General features: G+C 47.3%; 1 protein-coding gene across 2 annotated transcripts in view; it reads left to right on the top strand.

Annotated features, from left to right (window-relative positions):
- The first annotated feature begins 3,908 nt into the window (after positions 1–3,908).
- Positions 3,909–14,593, top strand: part of LOC125633542 (uncharacterized) — a 47,845-nt gene continuing 37,160 nt past the window's right edge. The window contains exon 1 of one of the 2 annotated variants that reach the window (XM_048842966.2): positions 3,909–4,001. The gene's annotated coding sequence lies outside the window, so the exon portion shown is untranslated. Of the gene's footprint in view, positions 4,002–5,129; positions 5,280–14,593 lie in introns of those variants that run through there. The other variant, XM_075127147.1, reaches the window with a different exon arrangement.

The raw sequence follows: 14,593 nt of genomic DNA, 5'->3' as shown, positions 1-14,593 counted from the left end.
AACTTATTTTATCAGCCATTTAAACAAAACAGAGTCTAATGCATATCTAACTAGATTGCTTACTAACTCTTTACAGGAGTTCTGACCTGTATTCCTGCTCTGGTCCCGGCAAATGCATCACAAAGACAGAGAGAGAGACCCTTTGTTTCCCCCCTCAAGCTTTGAAAGTAACTTGTCTCCTCATTGGTCATTTTGGTTAGGTGCCAGCCTAACCCTTTACAGGTGAAAGGGTTTTTCCCTCTGGCCAGGAGGGATTTAAAGGTGTTTACCCTTCCCTTTATATTTATGAAAACTCTTTATTTGCCTCTCCAACAGTAGCAAAGAAATTTAAAAGGTTACCATAATATTTTAAGGCCCACAGTATAACCTATCTTAACATTCTTGAAGGCAGAGTAGAATCTTCTGGACTCTAAGGGCCAGAGGTAAAATGTTCAGAAGCACGTAAGTGACTTAGGCTCCTAAGATCTGTTTGCAAAAGGGCTCAGCACTCAAGAATTTGAGTCTCATTGACTTCCACTGGGATTTGGACTCCTAAGTCATTTAGGCCTGGTCTACACTTAAAAGTCAAAAGAAAAGGAGTACTTGTGGCACCTTAGAGACTAACCAATTTATTTGAGCATGAGCTTTCGTGAGCTACATCTGATGAAGTGAGCTGTAGCTCACGAAAGCTCATGCTCAAATAAATTGGTTAGTCTCTAAGGTGCCACAAGTACTCCTTTTCTTTTTGCGAATACAGACTAACACGGCTGTTCCTCTGAAACTTAAAAGTCAGGTTGCCATAGCTACAGTGCTCAAGGGTGTGAAAAATTCACATCCCTGAGCATCATAGCTATGCTGACCTAACCCCCAGCGTCATGGGTGCCAGGTTTGTATAATTTTTGGTGGTGCCCAGAACGGATCCAAGCATAGCCCTGCCATCCATAGCAACCGCCCCGGGCCCTGCGCTTCAGGGGGATGCAGGGTCCAGGGCAAGCAAGCACCTCAGCCCATCCTGCTCCGCCCCGCCAGCTCCCAGCGTTGCTCGGGAGAGAGGACGGAAGCCGGAAAGAAGTGGGCGGGAGCTTGAGGGAAAGGGTGGAGTGGGGGCATGGGCGGAGCAGGGGCAGGAAGAGGCAGAGCAGAGCGGGGCGGGCTGGGGCCAGGTCGCTCGCTGCTGCCAGTGCCAGGCCTCCCACTAAGCCCCCAGGCAGCCCTGGACCCTGCATCCCCCTTGAAGAGCGGGGCCCCCCAAAGTGCAGGGCCCCCCAAAGTGCGGGGCCCAGGATGGTTGCTCCGGTCTGTCCTATGGATGGGATGGCTCTGAAAATATAAGCCCAAACACCAGTGGAGCCAGGCTCACGTTCCTGAATATTGGTGGAGCATGGGCACCACGGCCCCCGATAACTCGCCACCTATGCCCAGTGTAGATGCAGCCAGGTTGACAGAGGAATGCTTCCATCAACTTCAAACACCATCACTTTGGGAGATGGAGTTCTTACAGTGATGGAAAAACCCCTTTGATCACTGTAGGAAGCTTCTACACTACGGCACCCTAGCTAGAGTGCCGTAGCCATGCCAATGTAGCACCGATAGTTTAGACAGGGCCTTCGACACTTTGGAAAATGTTACCCAAGACTTTTAATCAATGGCTTCTCTTTTTGAACTTATGATAATTAAGGCTACATTTATGGAAGTCACTGAATCCATGACTTCCAGAGATGTCGGTGACATTCTCTGCTTCAGCCCCAGGGGCTTCAGGACTCTGGAGCTCACAGTGGGGCCCTGGCAGGGTTCCAGTGACAGGTGACAGCCTCATGCAGGGGGAGAGGGAAGGGGGGGCACCTCAGGTGAGTGGCTGGGGGTGTCCCATTTTCTCTTTGGGAAATACGGTCACCCTGCAGCTCCCAGCCACTGTGGGAGGAGGGGGAACCCAACAGCTCCCAGCCACCACAGTGGTGGGGGAAACCAAGGAGCCGCAGCAGCAAAAGTCACAGACAGGTCATAGCTTTCGTGAATTTTTGTTTATTGCTGGTGACCTGTCCATGACTTTTACTAAAAATAACCATGACAAGAATCATAATTTGGCCCCTGCAATTAAACGTGGAGCCAAATGCTCCTACTTAGACATCTCAATCCCTGATTTGTGAATGTTGTGAAGTATCTCTATTTCTAAATGGGAGCATCTGTGGGTGTAAAATTTGTGGGCACAGTTATTTGCAGGTGCAAAATGCACCTGCAAAAGTAAATTGTTGTTGTTGTTATTTGTATAATCACTAAATACCTAGGCTAGGATTTTCCAAAGTACATAAGGGAGTTAAGTACCCATATCAAACTGAGTTTTCAATGGGCATTGGACACCTAATTCATTTAGGCCCCCTTGAAAATCCCAGGCCTGGAAAGAATTAAAAAACTGAGATGCACTACTTTTCCCCAGATGTGTGTAAGACTCTGAGATACTCTTCCTAAAGCTTTAAGCTGCTCTCATCTCCACAACCACAGACTGAAAGCTGGACACTGCTCTTGCGAAAGTCCACAGAAACGGCTCACTTTATAGGTCAAAGGGTCCTTAGAATGATGTATGCGCCTCTCTCCCAGCTTGTGCTAACCAAGGAGCAAAGCAGGGAGCTCAATTCCAATCCTCTGCATACTAGTATTCGAAAACCTGACACACTGCTGGCCCAGCAATACCCAGGAGTCTAAAGGCTGCTCAGAAACATAGTAGCAGTGTCTTGCGCTCCCTCTGCTGGTTGGCTGCTAGCACTCACTATTCCCACAGGGGTAGACGTCAATTGTGCTAGTCACAATGCTAGTCTTGCAGGATGAAGATGAAATTGAAGTTGCCGTTGTTAAACTGGGACAGCCGGATGAATTTCAAACCCGCTGCAACAAGGAATTAATTAAATATTCATATAAACTGTGCTCTTGTTTGCTCCAACACAGGCCCTCACACACCCATCAAGCCAGGAAACTATCTACTGCAAGAGAGATGTAAAAAAGCTCCCTTCCCCATTGTTTTCTTCACCCTGCTAAATCTACTCTGGATCATATTGGCCCAGTGTTGATTCTGCTTTCTCTGTGGAAACGATGCAGTTCTTCACAGCTTCTCATTCACCAGAGGGAGGTAGCTGGTCAGTCTACAGCATGATGTGAGCTGTGGCTCACGAAAGCTCATGCTCAAATAAATTGGTTAGTCTCTGAGCTGCCACAAGTACTCCTTTTCTTTTTGCGAATACAGACTAACACGGCTGTTCCTCTGAATTCTTCAGAGATGTGTCCTCTGATGGTCACAACGTTTCCTGCTGGCTGCTTTGACGCTTGTGCTGCAGGAGAAAAGAAGTTAGTGAAATGTAAAAGAAAACTAGAATCCCCAACTAGCTGGTTCCCAAGAGCTATAACAGTCTGAACAACTTGGGGGTCGCACTGTGCTTATGTGGGCTGAGCTCACTGTACACACCAGGGGCCCCATGGCATCCCTCCATTCTCCCCTACAAACTCCCTATGTGCCACCCACCCACCCCCTTTTCTTTAAGGGACTTGCTGCAACCCCCATCAACACCTTCATGCCAGGGAATCTGTGTGCCCTGATCCTAGGGTCCCCCTTTCTCCCCACAATGCCAGGGGCTCTGCGTATGCCCCCTCCATTCTTCGTTTTCTTTCTTGGTGTTAGGATTTTAAACTCATGGGGAGGATCAGCAGAGCTGATATGGGGAGGAGTTGTTATAAGGGAAGGTGTTAATGGCTGCTATCAACTGGTTCTTTGATCTGTAGACAATTCAAAAGAAACCGCTGGCTCTCCTGATCAGATGCAAGGGGCTCTGCGTACAGGGGCGGCAGAGCCTTCCCAAAAGTGGGGGGGCAGGGAGCCCCCACCCCCGAGGCCCTCCTCCCGCCCCTCCGAGGCCCCGCCCCTCCTCTTCCCCTGGAGAAGGGGAAGCTGGAGCGGGGCCGGAGAGCCTGCCCAGGGCAGGGGTGGGCTGACAGTAGCCCCCTGTCCGCGTCCCTGCCCCCCCCCTCCACAGCAGGTAGGGGGACCCAGGCTCCCGCACAGCTTCCCGCGCAGCTCTTACCCCGACCTGGCTTCGGCTGGGGAGCGGAGCGGCGCCTTGGAGCCGTGGCCCAGCCATGGTGAGGGGCGCGCGGGCAGCTGTGGCGGACCCTCCACCTGCCTGTGGTGCGGGGGCCCGAGAGCAGGTGGCGGGTCCGCGCCGGGGTTCCGCACAGCTGCCCCTGCGGGTCGGGTTGGGGTAAGTCCTGTGGGGACTCGCGCCCGGGTGCCTCCCCAAACCGGTAACCTCCCTCCCCCCAGGGCCACCAGCCCGGGTGGCCTCAGGCTCCCCTGCAGCCCGCCCGCTTTCTGCCGGCACAGCTTGGCAGGAAGGAGCGGAGCCTGCAGGGAAACGTCTCCCTAGAGCCTCGGGGCGAGGGAGCTGGGGGCACGTGGCAGCCGGGACAACTCCCTGCCACGGAGCTGGGGTGCCCAGTTCACTGGCGCGGGGCCGGCTGCGACTCAGTCTCTGGCTCGGGGAGCCGGCGTGGACCCTACACCTCCAGCTGCCCTGGGCCGGGCACCCGGGGGGCAGGGACACGGGCTAGGGGCTGCTCTCCGCCCCCCGCACCACAGACAGGTGGGGGGCCCGCGCGGCTCCCACAACAGCCTGGACTCCCCGGCCAGGCGCCACCAGCTGCTAGCCTGGCCGGGGGGGGGGGCACTTCGAGGGGAAGGGGGTGGGGGTCTGCCATGGCAAAATGTGGACTGGCCAGGCCCATGCACTTTTAATAAGTGGGATGACCATGGCCCGTTGACACCCACCCCCTTGTTCTAGCGCCACTGTCTGGGGGTCCCCCATTTCCCCTTTCTGGTTTTCAGAAAAATCAACAGGTTTCTGCTTATTGGTACCTCCAACATTCCCTGAAATTTTGGAATTAATTGAATGTGGCATTCAAAATGTACTGCATTACAGATGCAGAGAAATGCTATCAAGTTACATATAAAGCTTTGCAAGCTTTGCCAGTTAATCCGTAGGGATACACTGACTTTCATGCAAAGTCTTCAAAGCACTTTACACAAGTCCATAAATGGCAGGTGTCAGAGTAGCAGGCGTGTTAGTCTGTATCCGCAAAAAGAAAAGGAAGTACTTGTGGCACCTTAGAGACTAACAAATTTATTTGAGCATAAGCTTTCGTGAGTTACAGCTCACTTCATCGGATGCATTCAGTGGAAAATACAGTGGGGAGATTTATATACACAGAGAACATGAAACAATGGGTGTTACTATACACACTGAAACGAGAGTGACCAGGTAAGATGAGGTATTATCAGCAGGAGGGGGGGTGGGGACCTTTTGTAGTGATAAACAAGGTGGGCCATTTCCAGCAGTTGACAAGAACATGTGAATGTTATAATTCTTGACATCTGATTTGTGTCCATTGATTCTTTTACGTAGAGACTGTCTAGTTTGGCCAATGTACATGGCAGAGGGGCATAGCTGGCACATAGAATATCAGGGTTTGAAGGGACCTCAGGAGGTCATCTAGTCCAACCCCCTGCTCAAAGCAGGACCAATCCCCAATTTTTGCCCCAGATCCCAAATGGCCCTCTCAAGGATTGAACTCACAACCCTGCGTTTAGCAGGCCAATGCTCAAACCACTGAGCTATCCCTCCCCCCTGCCATATATCTATTCAGGGGACACCATCATAGGGCCTGATCACATCAGCCACACTATCAGAGGCTCATTCACCTGCATATCTACCAATGTGATATGTGCCAGCAATACCCCTCTGCCATGTACATTGGCCAAACTGTTTGGAAAGCTGAGATGCATTAGGCACATACCCAGCCAGATAGGCCAAGTCTTTCTTTTCCTTGATAATGTTGTTGTAGCCGTGTCGGTCCCAGGATATTAGAAAGGCCACCAACAGAAACTGATCCAATAAAAGATGTTACCTCACCTACCTTGTCTCTCTTTTCCCTGACAGACACCTAAAAGCCCAAGGTAGCATTATGCTGGCTTTACTTGTCATTGTTAAGCTGGGGAAAGCGCTTTCCCACTAAATTGCCTATATTTACAGGCTTGTGGTTGGGATGTTGTCAGGAGATCAGAAAAAGGTTGGCCAATGAAAGACAGCTGATGTATGGTAGTTGGATTTTTAATCTTTGTCACTTGTTGGGTTCAAATACAGACTTCAGCTCATTAAAGATTAGAAAGCGAGACCAGGACTTAGGCTTCTTGGGTTCTCTTCCCACTCTGCCACCTACTCACTAGGCCTAGTTACCCCATTCTTTTGCTTAAAGCAAGGCATATGGAGGAGGGAGCGTTCCCATTATTTTAGGTCATCTCCAATGAAACTTAGAGCAGCCTCAGGGTTACTCTAATTAATAGGGATATCACTCTGTGGGCCCAAAGAATATCTGTAATGCCGGTGCACTCTGACCACACCCCCAAAACATTTCTGACATGCCCCTGAGCCATCCTTTAAGCCAGGTGCAGGGAGTAGGGCCAGTGTACAGCCCTTATCCCATTTCTGTACCATCTGAGGAGGCCACATGCACAGGGGTTATTCTCAGGAGGCCATTTCTTCCTAATCTAAGGTCTCTTCATGCTGCCGGTTTAGCCTAAAGAGCCTTAGTATAACTAAGACCAGGTCTACACTTAAAAAATTAGATCAACCAACTACGTTGCTCAAGGCTGTAAAAATTTTTGTGCCCTGTTAGACATAATTATATTGACCTAACCCCTGGTGTAGACCTGGCTAGGTCGACAGAAGCATTCTTCCATCAACCTAGCTCCTGCCTTTGGGAGAGGTGGATTAACTACATTGATGGAAAAACCCCTTCCATTGCTGTAAGGAAGGATCTACACTACAGTGTGACAGCAGCACAGCTGCAGTGCTCTCGCTGGGCTGTGGGGGCAGCTGTAGTTAAGGGCAGTGGTTCTCAACCTTTCCAGGCTACTGTACCCCTTTCAGGAGTCTGATTTCTCTTGTGTACCCCAACCCCAAGTTATACCTCTTTTAAAAACTACTTGCTTACAAAATCAGCCATAAAAATACAAAAGTGTCACAGCATGCTATTTGTGAAACTTTGCTTACTTTCTCATTTTTTTTGATATAATTATAAAATCAATTGGAATAGAAATATTATACTTATAGGTCAGTTTACACTATATAGAGCAGTATAAACGAGTTGTATAAAATTTTAGTTTGTACTGACTTCGCTAGTGCTTTTTACGTAGCCTGTTGTAAATATCTAGATGACTTGATGTACCCTCTGGAAGACCTCTGTGTATCCCCAGGGGTACACGTACCCTTGGTTGAGAACCACTGATGTTGACATATCTAACTCCACACAGTAGGCCTGATCCTCGGGGCAAGTCACTTAATCAGTCGGTGCTTCAGTTTCCCCAGCTCTAAATGGGCTAATATTACTTGCCCACTTTTCTTGAGTTTTGGGGATGCATTAATGTTGATGTAGTGTGTAAGGTGGTTGGAGGCTGAGCACCTTAGAAATGCTATTTATTTATAGATAGCATTATAATAATTGTTGAAGTAGTGCACTGCTTTTGGTATCAAAATAACCCTGTGCCATGTTCTGCCCTGAGCTGCATTCCCATTGAATTGAAGGCAGAACTGGTCTCCCCCGACTTCCTGCTGCACTCAGGGAGGGAGACATGCTTCCCCTGCAGCGTTAGAGAGCTTCTGTCTCATAGCAGCAGCAGCAGGCGGCCTGTGCAAGGCGGGGGTAGGGGATGTGAAGCTGCTGTCTGTGTGCAGCTGGAGGAGCAAGTAGAAACAATCTCTTATTTATGTGCAGGAGGAGGAAATGCTTTAAAGAAATGAAAAAATAATGAAGCTGAGTCCAACACACAGCACAAGCAGAAGGAAAAGGAAAAAAACCGAGAGCCTAGTGGTCAGGGCCCATTAAACCGGTTAATAATTTATCTGTGGTGGCGCAGCTGCCTCTGCTCACGTAGGACTTGGAGGAGCGAGCGGGGCTCAGGAAGCGGAAGGCTGAGGCTGCACGTACAGGGGCAGACTTCAGAGCGCTTGTGGCACGTGTCACGTCTCCAAGGGCTCCCAGAGGCTCTCATTGTACAGAGAGCCCTGCTCAGCTCAGTGGCAAAGAAACAAGAGGCCTTATTCCACCTGTTGCATAAGGGCTACCCTTCTACACAAACACTCCTGCCATCTTGATTATCACTACAAAAGTTTTTTTTTCTTCTGCTGATAATAGCTCATCTTAATTAATTAGCCTCTTACTCCACCTTTTCATGTTCTCTGTATGTGTGTATATATATATCTTCTCACTATATGTTCCATTCTATGCATCCGATGAAGTGGATTATAGCCCACAAAAGCTTATGCTTAAATAAATTTGTTAGTCTCTAAGGTGCCACAAGTACTCCTGTTCTTTTTGCGGATACAGACTAACACGGCTGCAACTCTGACTCCAGCCTCTGTTTAACTCCTCCATAGCCAACTTGTGTTGCTCTGGCTCTGTTTTTCAATGCCATTGCGTTCCTGCTTCCTCAGTCTCACTCACTCCCTGATTCTCCTCTATCACTGGTGTTGTAAATCAGAACTCAGCAGCTCCAGTGAAATCAGTGGAGTTACTGGTGAGAGTGAGAAAAGAATCAGGCCCTCTGTGTTTCATTGTGGGAGCTTCTCTTTCCCCAGCATCTTCTCTGCAAACACCCCCATTAGTGACCTCCTTTCATTGTGTCTGCTGCCCCCACTCCTACCCTTCTGTTTGATACACATTTCATACTTTCTCTAGTCTGCTCAGTTTCAAGGTAGCTGCTTCTCCCTCTTCCAGCTGCTGAACTCTTGTATACAGCAGAACTGTGCAAAATTTTTATCACACATTTCATTGTGAAACTGGAATTCACATCAAAATTACCCTGTTTTTGCTTTTTACATATTTTGGGTGATTTTTTTTTAAATTGCACTTGAAAACAGGCTGTTTTCAGGGGCAATGGACCCATCCTTGAGCCGGAAAGGACAAAATTTTGCTTAAAACAAGTGGTGTTTCAAGCAAAATTAGGCCATTTTCTAACACAAGTGGATTTTCAGCAAATATATGTAGCCTTTGGCATTTGTGCATTTTTTTCATGGACAGACCCCATGTCATACATCTTCAAGTAATGTCTTTGCAGATGGAAAATCACCAGACACAAAATGATGAAAATGCTGGCAAAAATCAATTCCTATTTTCCCCTCCATTTTTGCTGTGCAAGTATCCAATATACATTGCTCCCCATAAAGTCCTTCTAATGGAAGCTGCTTCCACCATTGTGAGATGTTCTCTGCTTAATGCTGGGTGAAATTTTTTTGGCCAAAACTATATTTTGGTTAAAAAATGCAGATTTGGTGACATCAAAACCTTTCATGAATTGGTGTCAGTTTTGCTGAACTGTTTCAGGGAGGGAGCAGGAAGAAATTTCAAAAAAGTTGTAATGTTTTGTTTTGACATTTTCAAAATTAAACATGTCAATTTTTCGATTCAAATGACTGTTTAGAAATTTCCTTTAATTCAATGTTTTAAAAGATCAAAAATAGTCTATAAATAAAACCCAAAATTCTGTTTGACTCAAAATAATTTTTTTTTTACTTTTTGATTTGATAAAAATGCTTTAAAAATTCAGTTCTAGATTGACCCAAAAAGATGTTGTTGTTTTTTCTGATTTTTCGGACGTGCCAGAGAACCAAAAAATGTTTTATTCACACAGGTCTCCCTCTGCTTAAGTCTTCTGTAGCCAAAATGCCATGCTTCTGCTTTTCACTGCTTCATTGTGGCTGCCTTCCTCAACGTGTTTAACTCTTTGGGCGCTGTTCCCTTTCTGTCTCTGCTCTCTTTCATTGTTGTTGCTCCCTTCTACTCTGTCTGCTAGCCACCATGAGCACACCCACCCACCCCCATTTATCTCACTTGTAACCTCCATCCTTGCTCCATTGTGTAACAGCAGTTTTGAGAGATCTTGCTTGTGAAAGTGAATTAACAAGGGAGCATTAGAGAGAAGGTTCTCTGCCCTGAGGGTAATCTTTAATTATGTGTGTAGAGCCTGATTCTTGGATCTGCTCCAGCAGCTTTGCATTACTCTCGCATCACACTGTTGCCATTACTAGCTCTCAGAAGGTCCCCCTGGTGAAAAGGAAACCCCAGGTGGCAAGGAGACACACCCACATCTGTGTAGAGGGTGTTCCTGGGAGAAAGGAAATGTATCTGGGACACCCCTTCAACTACATAGTCACTGGCTGCTATAACAGCCACTTGGTTCTGAACAGCTGTATATAACTTAGAAGAGCTCTGAGCCTGCCCTAAATTAGGCCAGGGACCAAACCGGCCCCTTGCTGGTTCCATTATTTGGAGAATGCAAAGATGGCATAGAACCACCTCTCCCCACAATCCACTCCAGCTGCACCAAGACCACGTCTACAAACTTGCATCAGTATAACTACATCACTCAGGGGTGTGCGAAATCCATTCCACTGAGCAACGCAGTTATAGCAACCTAAGCCCAGGTGTAAACAGTGCTATGTGGATGGGAGCGCTTCTCCCATCCACATAGTTACCATCTCTTGGGGAGGTGGACTAACTACGCCAACAGGAGAAGCTCTCACGTCAGTGTAGTAGCGTCTTTACTGAAGCACTATAGCAGTGCAACTGTACCGGTGCAGCTGTGCCGCTGCGGCATTTTAAGTGTGTGCCCCAAGCGTATCTTGGCCATATCTGATATTCTAATCTATAGTAACTACATAGTGTAGTAACGTATATGTTAGAAATGTGTATGGATGGCTCGATAGACTAACAGCTTGTCTTTGTCTGGCAAATGGGGAGGAATTATGGAACTGAATTACTTTTCTCATCAATGTAGGAAATGGGGCAATGCACTCATGCCCTCTGGCATCATGGTGACAAGCTACTCTGGGCAGGTTTATTAGATGCAATTGGATTGGTTGATCTGCTATTTTATTTAGGTAATTACATCTTCAGTTCTAGCTTCCTTTTGCTTTCAAACATTTAACACATTTACACAAATTTACACAAATTTTATACGTTTACACAAATCCACTGGTTCAAATCCCAGCAAGGTCATTCCAATTCTTTATCCTTCTGAGAGAGAGAAACTGAATTCCATAGAGGTCACTGCCTGGGGGATTCCGTTACAACCAAGGTCCCATCTGCTTTCCCAGCTAATTCAAGGTCCTTAGCATTTATTTGGTAAAAGAAGGGGTTTGCCCTCAGCTCAAATTTGCCTTTTCACTGTTTGTATTGTGGTTAAGTCTTGAGACCTCAGTCTGAGATCTTTTGTGCTAGGCACTGTACAAACACAAGGAAAAGATGGCCCAGTGATCTTACAAGATAAGAAATATTTGGAGTACCCACTCTTGTGCAGATGCTCTGTGCTGGTTGGTTACCTGTCACTCCAGACATGGCTGCATTTCACCAGAGCTATGTGCATAGAAGTTGCAAAGGGTTTAAGGATCTTTTGGGCTCTAAAGGACTATATAACTGTAAGATGTTATTTACCCTTATTAAGAAGCATATGTGTGTATGCATGCAAGTGTGATGGGATGTTCACCCCACACTCTCCCTGTAGGAGTTAATGGAGGCCAGATGGGCCAATTAACCTATTAGGTTGCAAGCTGGGAGAATTAAGTCTGAGAGGAAAGCCCTAATTAGGGGAAGCTCACCTGTGCAGGAACAAGTGGGGCTTCTATAAAGCCAGATAGCAGAGAGGGGCTGTAGGGAAGTAGTCTTTCCTTGGGAGTAAGGAGGTGTGTTTGGTACTACAGAGGTGTGTAGAGTTACTCTGTGGAAGGAGGGTGGCATTCTGTGGCTGGTAGACCCAGAAGGTAAGGAAAGCCTCAGGGAAAAGGTAGTAAGGTCCAGAATAGAACAGAGGTTGGTTGCTGGTTAGAGAGTCCTTGAGTTAGAACCCAGAGTGGAGGGTGGTCCTGGGTTCCCTTAGCAGCTACTGCCAGGGAAGTGGCATCACAGGGGTAGTGAAGGGGAATATTGTCGACAAATTGGAGCAAGTCCAGCAGAGGGCAATGAGAATGATTAGGGGGATGGGGCACTTCTCTTATGAGGAGAGGCTGAGGGAAGTGAGCTTATTTCTTCAGCAGAGGAGAAGGATGAGGGGGGATTTGATAGCAGCCTTCAACTATCTGAAGGGGGGGAGGGGCTCTAAAGAGGATGGAGTTAGGCTGTTCTCGGTGGCAGATGACAGAACAAGAAGCAATGGTCTCAAGTTGCAGTGGGGGTGGTCTAGGTTGGATATTAGGAAAAACTATTTTGCTAGGTGGGTGGTGAAGCACTGGAATGGGTTACTTAGGAAGGTGGTGGAATTGCTATCCTTAGTGGTTTTTAAGGCCTGACTTGACAAAGCCTTGGCTGAGATGATTTAGTTGGGGTTGGTCCTGCTTTGAGCAGAGGGTTGGACTAGATGACCTCCTGAGGTCTCTTCCAACCCTAATCTTCTATAATTCTTCTATGATTGGCTAGGACTGCTGGTAAGGAAAGACTTTGATACCCTGAAAGGGGGGAACGTGCCAGAGGGCCAAGTCACAAAGAGGAAGCAACCCTGAGTTACAGAGTAAGGGAGAGGAAACAGTGTGTGCAGCAAGCAGCAGATGGGGGGGGCCTTGGACCTGGAAAGAGCTAATCCCCAGAGCAGCCAGGAGGAGGTTCCCTGTGGTGAATGGACCCTGTGTTAAGAAGCACTTGTAACTTCCCAGTGGCTAGCACTGATGACAGCCTGTGTATGTGCATAGGCCCTTTACCTGCACTGAGGTAAATGGAAACCACAAGGACTGTTATGTTTGAGGTTATCTGTTTTCAGATATATTACTGACACCTCCTGTAGGACCCCACAGATTCCTTTCCCTTCCACTGAATCATGAGTCATATGACTATCTTTAAGCATTCAAGAGGGTAAGTGATTTAATACTTTATAGTAGTTCTCTGGGGCTACAATTCTCAATCTCTTGTCGGCACCAGTGTGAAAGCCAAGGTGCTAAGCTAGGCTTCAAGTGAGTAAGATAGTGAGGGTGATTGCTATGAGATTGGTTCTCACACTGTGTGGTCTGTGGATTAGTAATGGTCTGTGGGGCATTTCCAGATGAACCATGGAGCTGCTTCAATCACAAAGATGAAGCATCAGCCAGGCTTCAAGCAGAGCTCCCAGACACAGGTAGGGCTGTCTTTGTCAGGTGTGCATTTTGTGTAGAATCATATGTGATCAAAGCTGAAGATAACACTAAAACTGAAGGAATGACAAACACATGAGGCTAGAATCAGACAGCAAAAGGACTAGAGTGATTAGAGCAGTGGACCCTCAGCAGACAATTTGGTGCTAATAAATGTAATGGGGGCAGGGGATGTATCCAAGTCTTTGCACACAAAACATCAAAACAAGTTTATTCTCTCCTGGTCTCCTCAATGCTGTTGTAATAGTACACTTTCATGTAACAGTACTGTGGGTGCTAAAGGGAAGGTTTGAGGCTGGGAGGTTATGGTGGCTGGCAGAGGGCACAACAGCATCATGCTGAGTCATTGATATGAAGAAGTTGGAGAGATACTGTGCCCTGCTTTTAGACTGGGAGTCTCTATATGGGACAGGCAGGAGAGCAAGACAGGGCAAGTCCGATCACACTTATGAGTGTGTGTAACACCCTGGAGAATGTGTGGTGTCCCCCTTGATTCCCTATCCAAGGATATGACTCTGCTATAACCCCTACCTCTAAAGGTAGGCTCTTTAGCACAACCTATAGCAACTCCTGTGTTTAATGCTGCAGGTTCCTTATTCGATACCCTGCACTGGCCAAAGTAGCAGCATTACGTAAATAGGGACGTGTTGAGATTCAAATGGCAATGGGCCTCAGACATGGGGGATGAGCTCTACCCAAAGAAAGTATATATTGTAAGCTACTGATCAGTGTGTGTGTGACTACATGAATCTCCCTCTGTGCTTGACCCATAGAGGATGTGGTTGTGCAGTAATTCTCAATCTAAGAACCTGGCTTTTAAGATCAGGCTGTAGAGATTCATACTTTCCACTCTGGCAGTCCCTGGTGAGGTGTGGCCCTTGATGGTAGCCATCACATGTGCATGTTGGGGAGAAATCATTGTACCCAGTCTTAGTTTGTGTCCCAAAGAAGGAGAAAAATACATGTTGTACAAATCATCAAAATTATTTGATTTTTATGACTCTTTCCAAAAGGATGGATTGAGCCAGGCCCTAATCAAAGGCACAAGAAGCCAGTGCTTAATTTGTGCCAGGGCTTGCCAAGGTTGAGCCCCAGCACCTCTAGGCTTGGCAGTTCACAGCCATGGCACCTCTGGACTTACTGCGTTTTTTATAAAAGTAAAAAATATTGTTTGAGCGTTGGCACCTCTTTCATTACAAATTAAACACTTCAAGGAGCCTTGTCCTACTGACAGGCGTCGGGCACAATCTGGATTGGTAGTGTTAACATTGTTCCATGATAGCACTGCTGCTGGCCCTAGGTTCCTTAAAGGGAACAGAAAGAGGGTAGGGGCAGACCTGGCCTGGTGTGGATGACTGACAATTTTCTTCACTAGAACTGGGTGAATAAAAAATGTTTTTGTT

Source organism: Caretta caretta, chromosome 3, assembly GCF_965140235.1.
Source record: "Caretta caretta isolate rCarCar2 chromosome 3, rCarCar1.hap1, whole genome shotgun sequence".
Classification (NCBI taxonomy): domain Eukaryota; kingdom Metazoa; phylum Chordata; order Testudines; family Cheloniidae; genus Caretta; species Caretta caretta.
The sequence above is the reverse complement of the archived record's forward strand: the minus strand, read 5'-3'. Positions and strand labels throughout refer to the sequence as shown.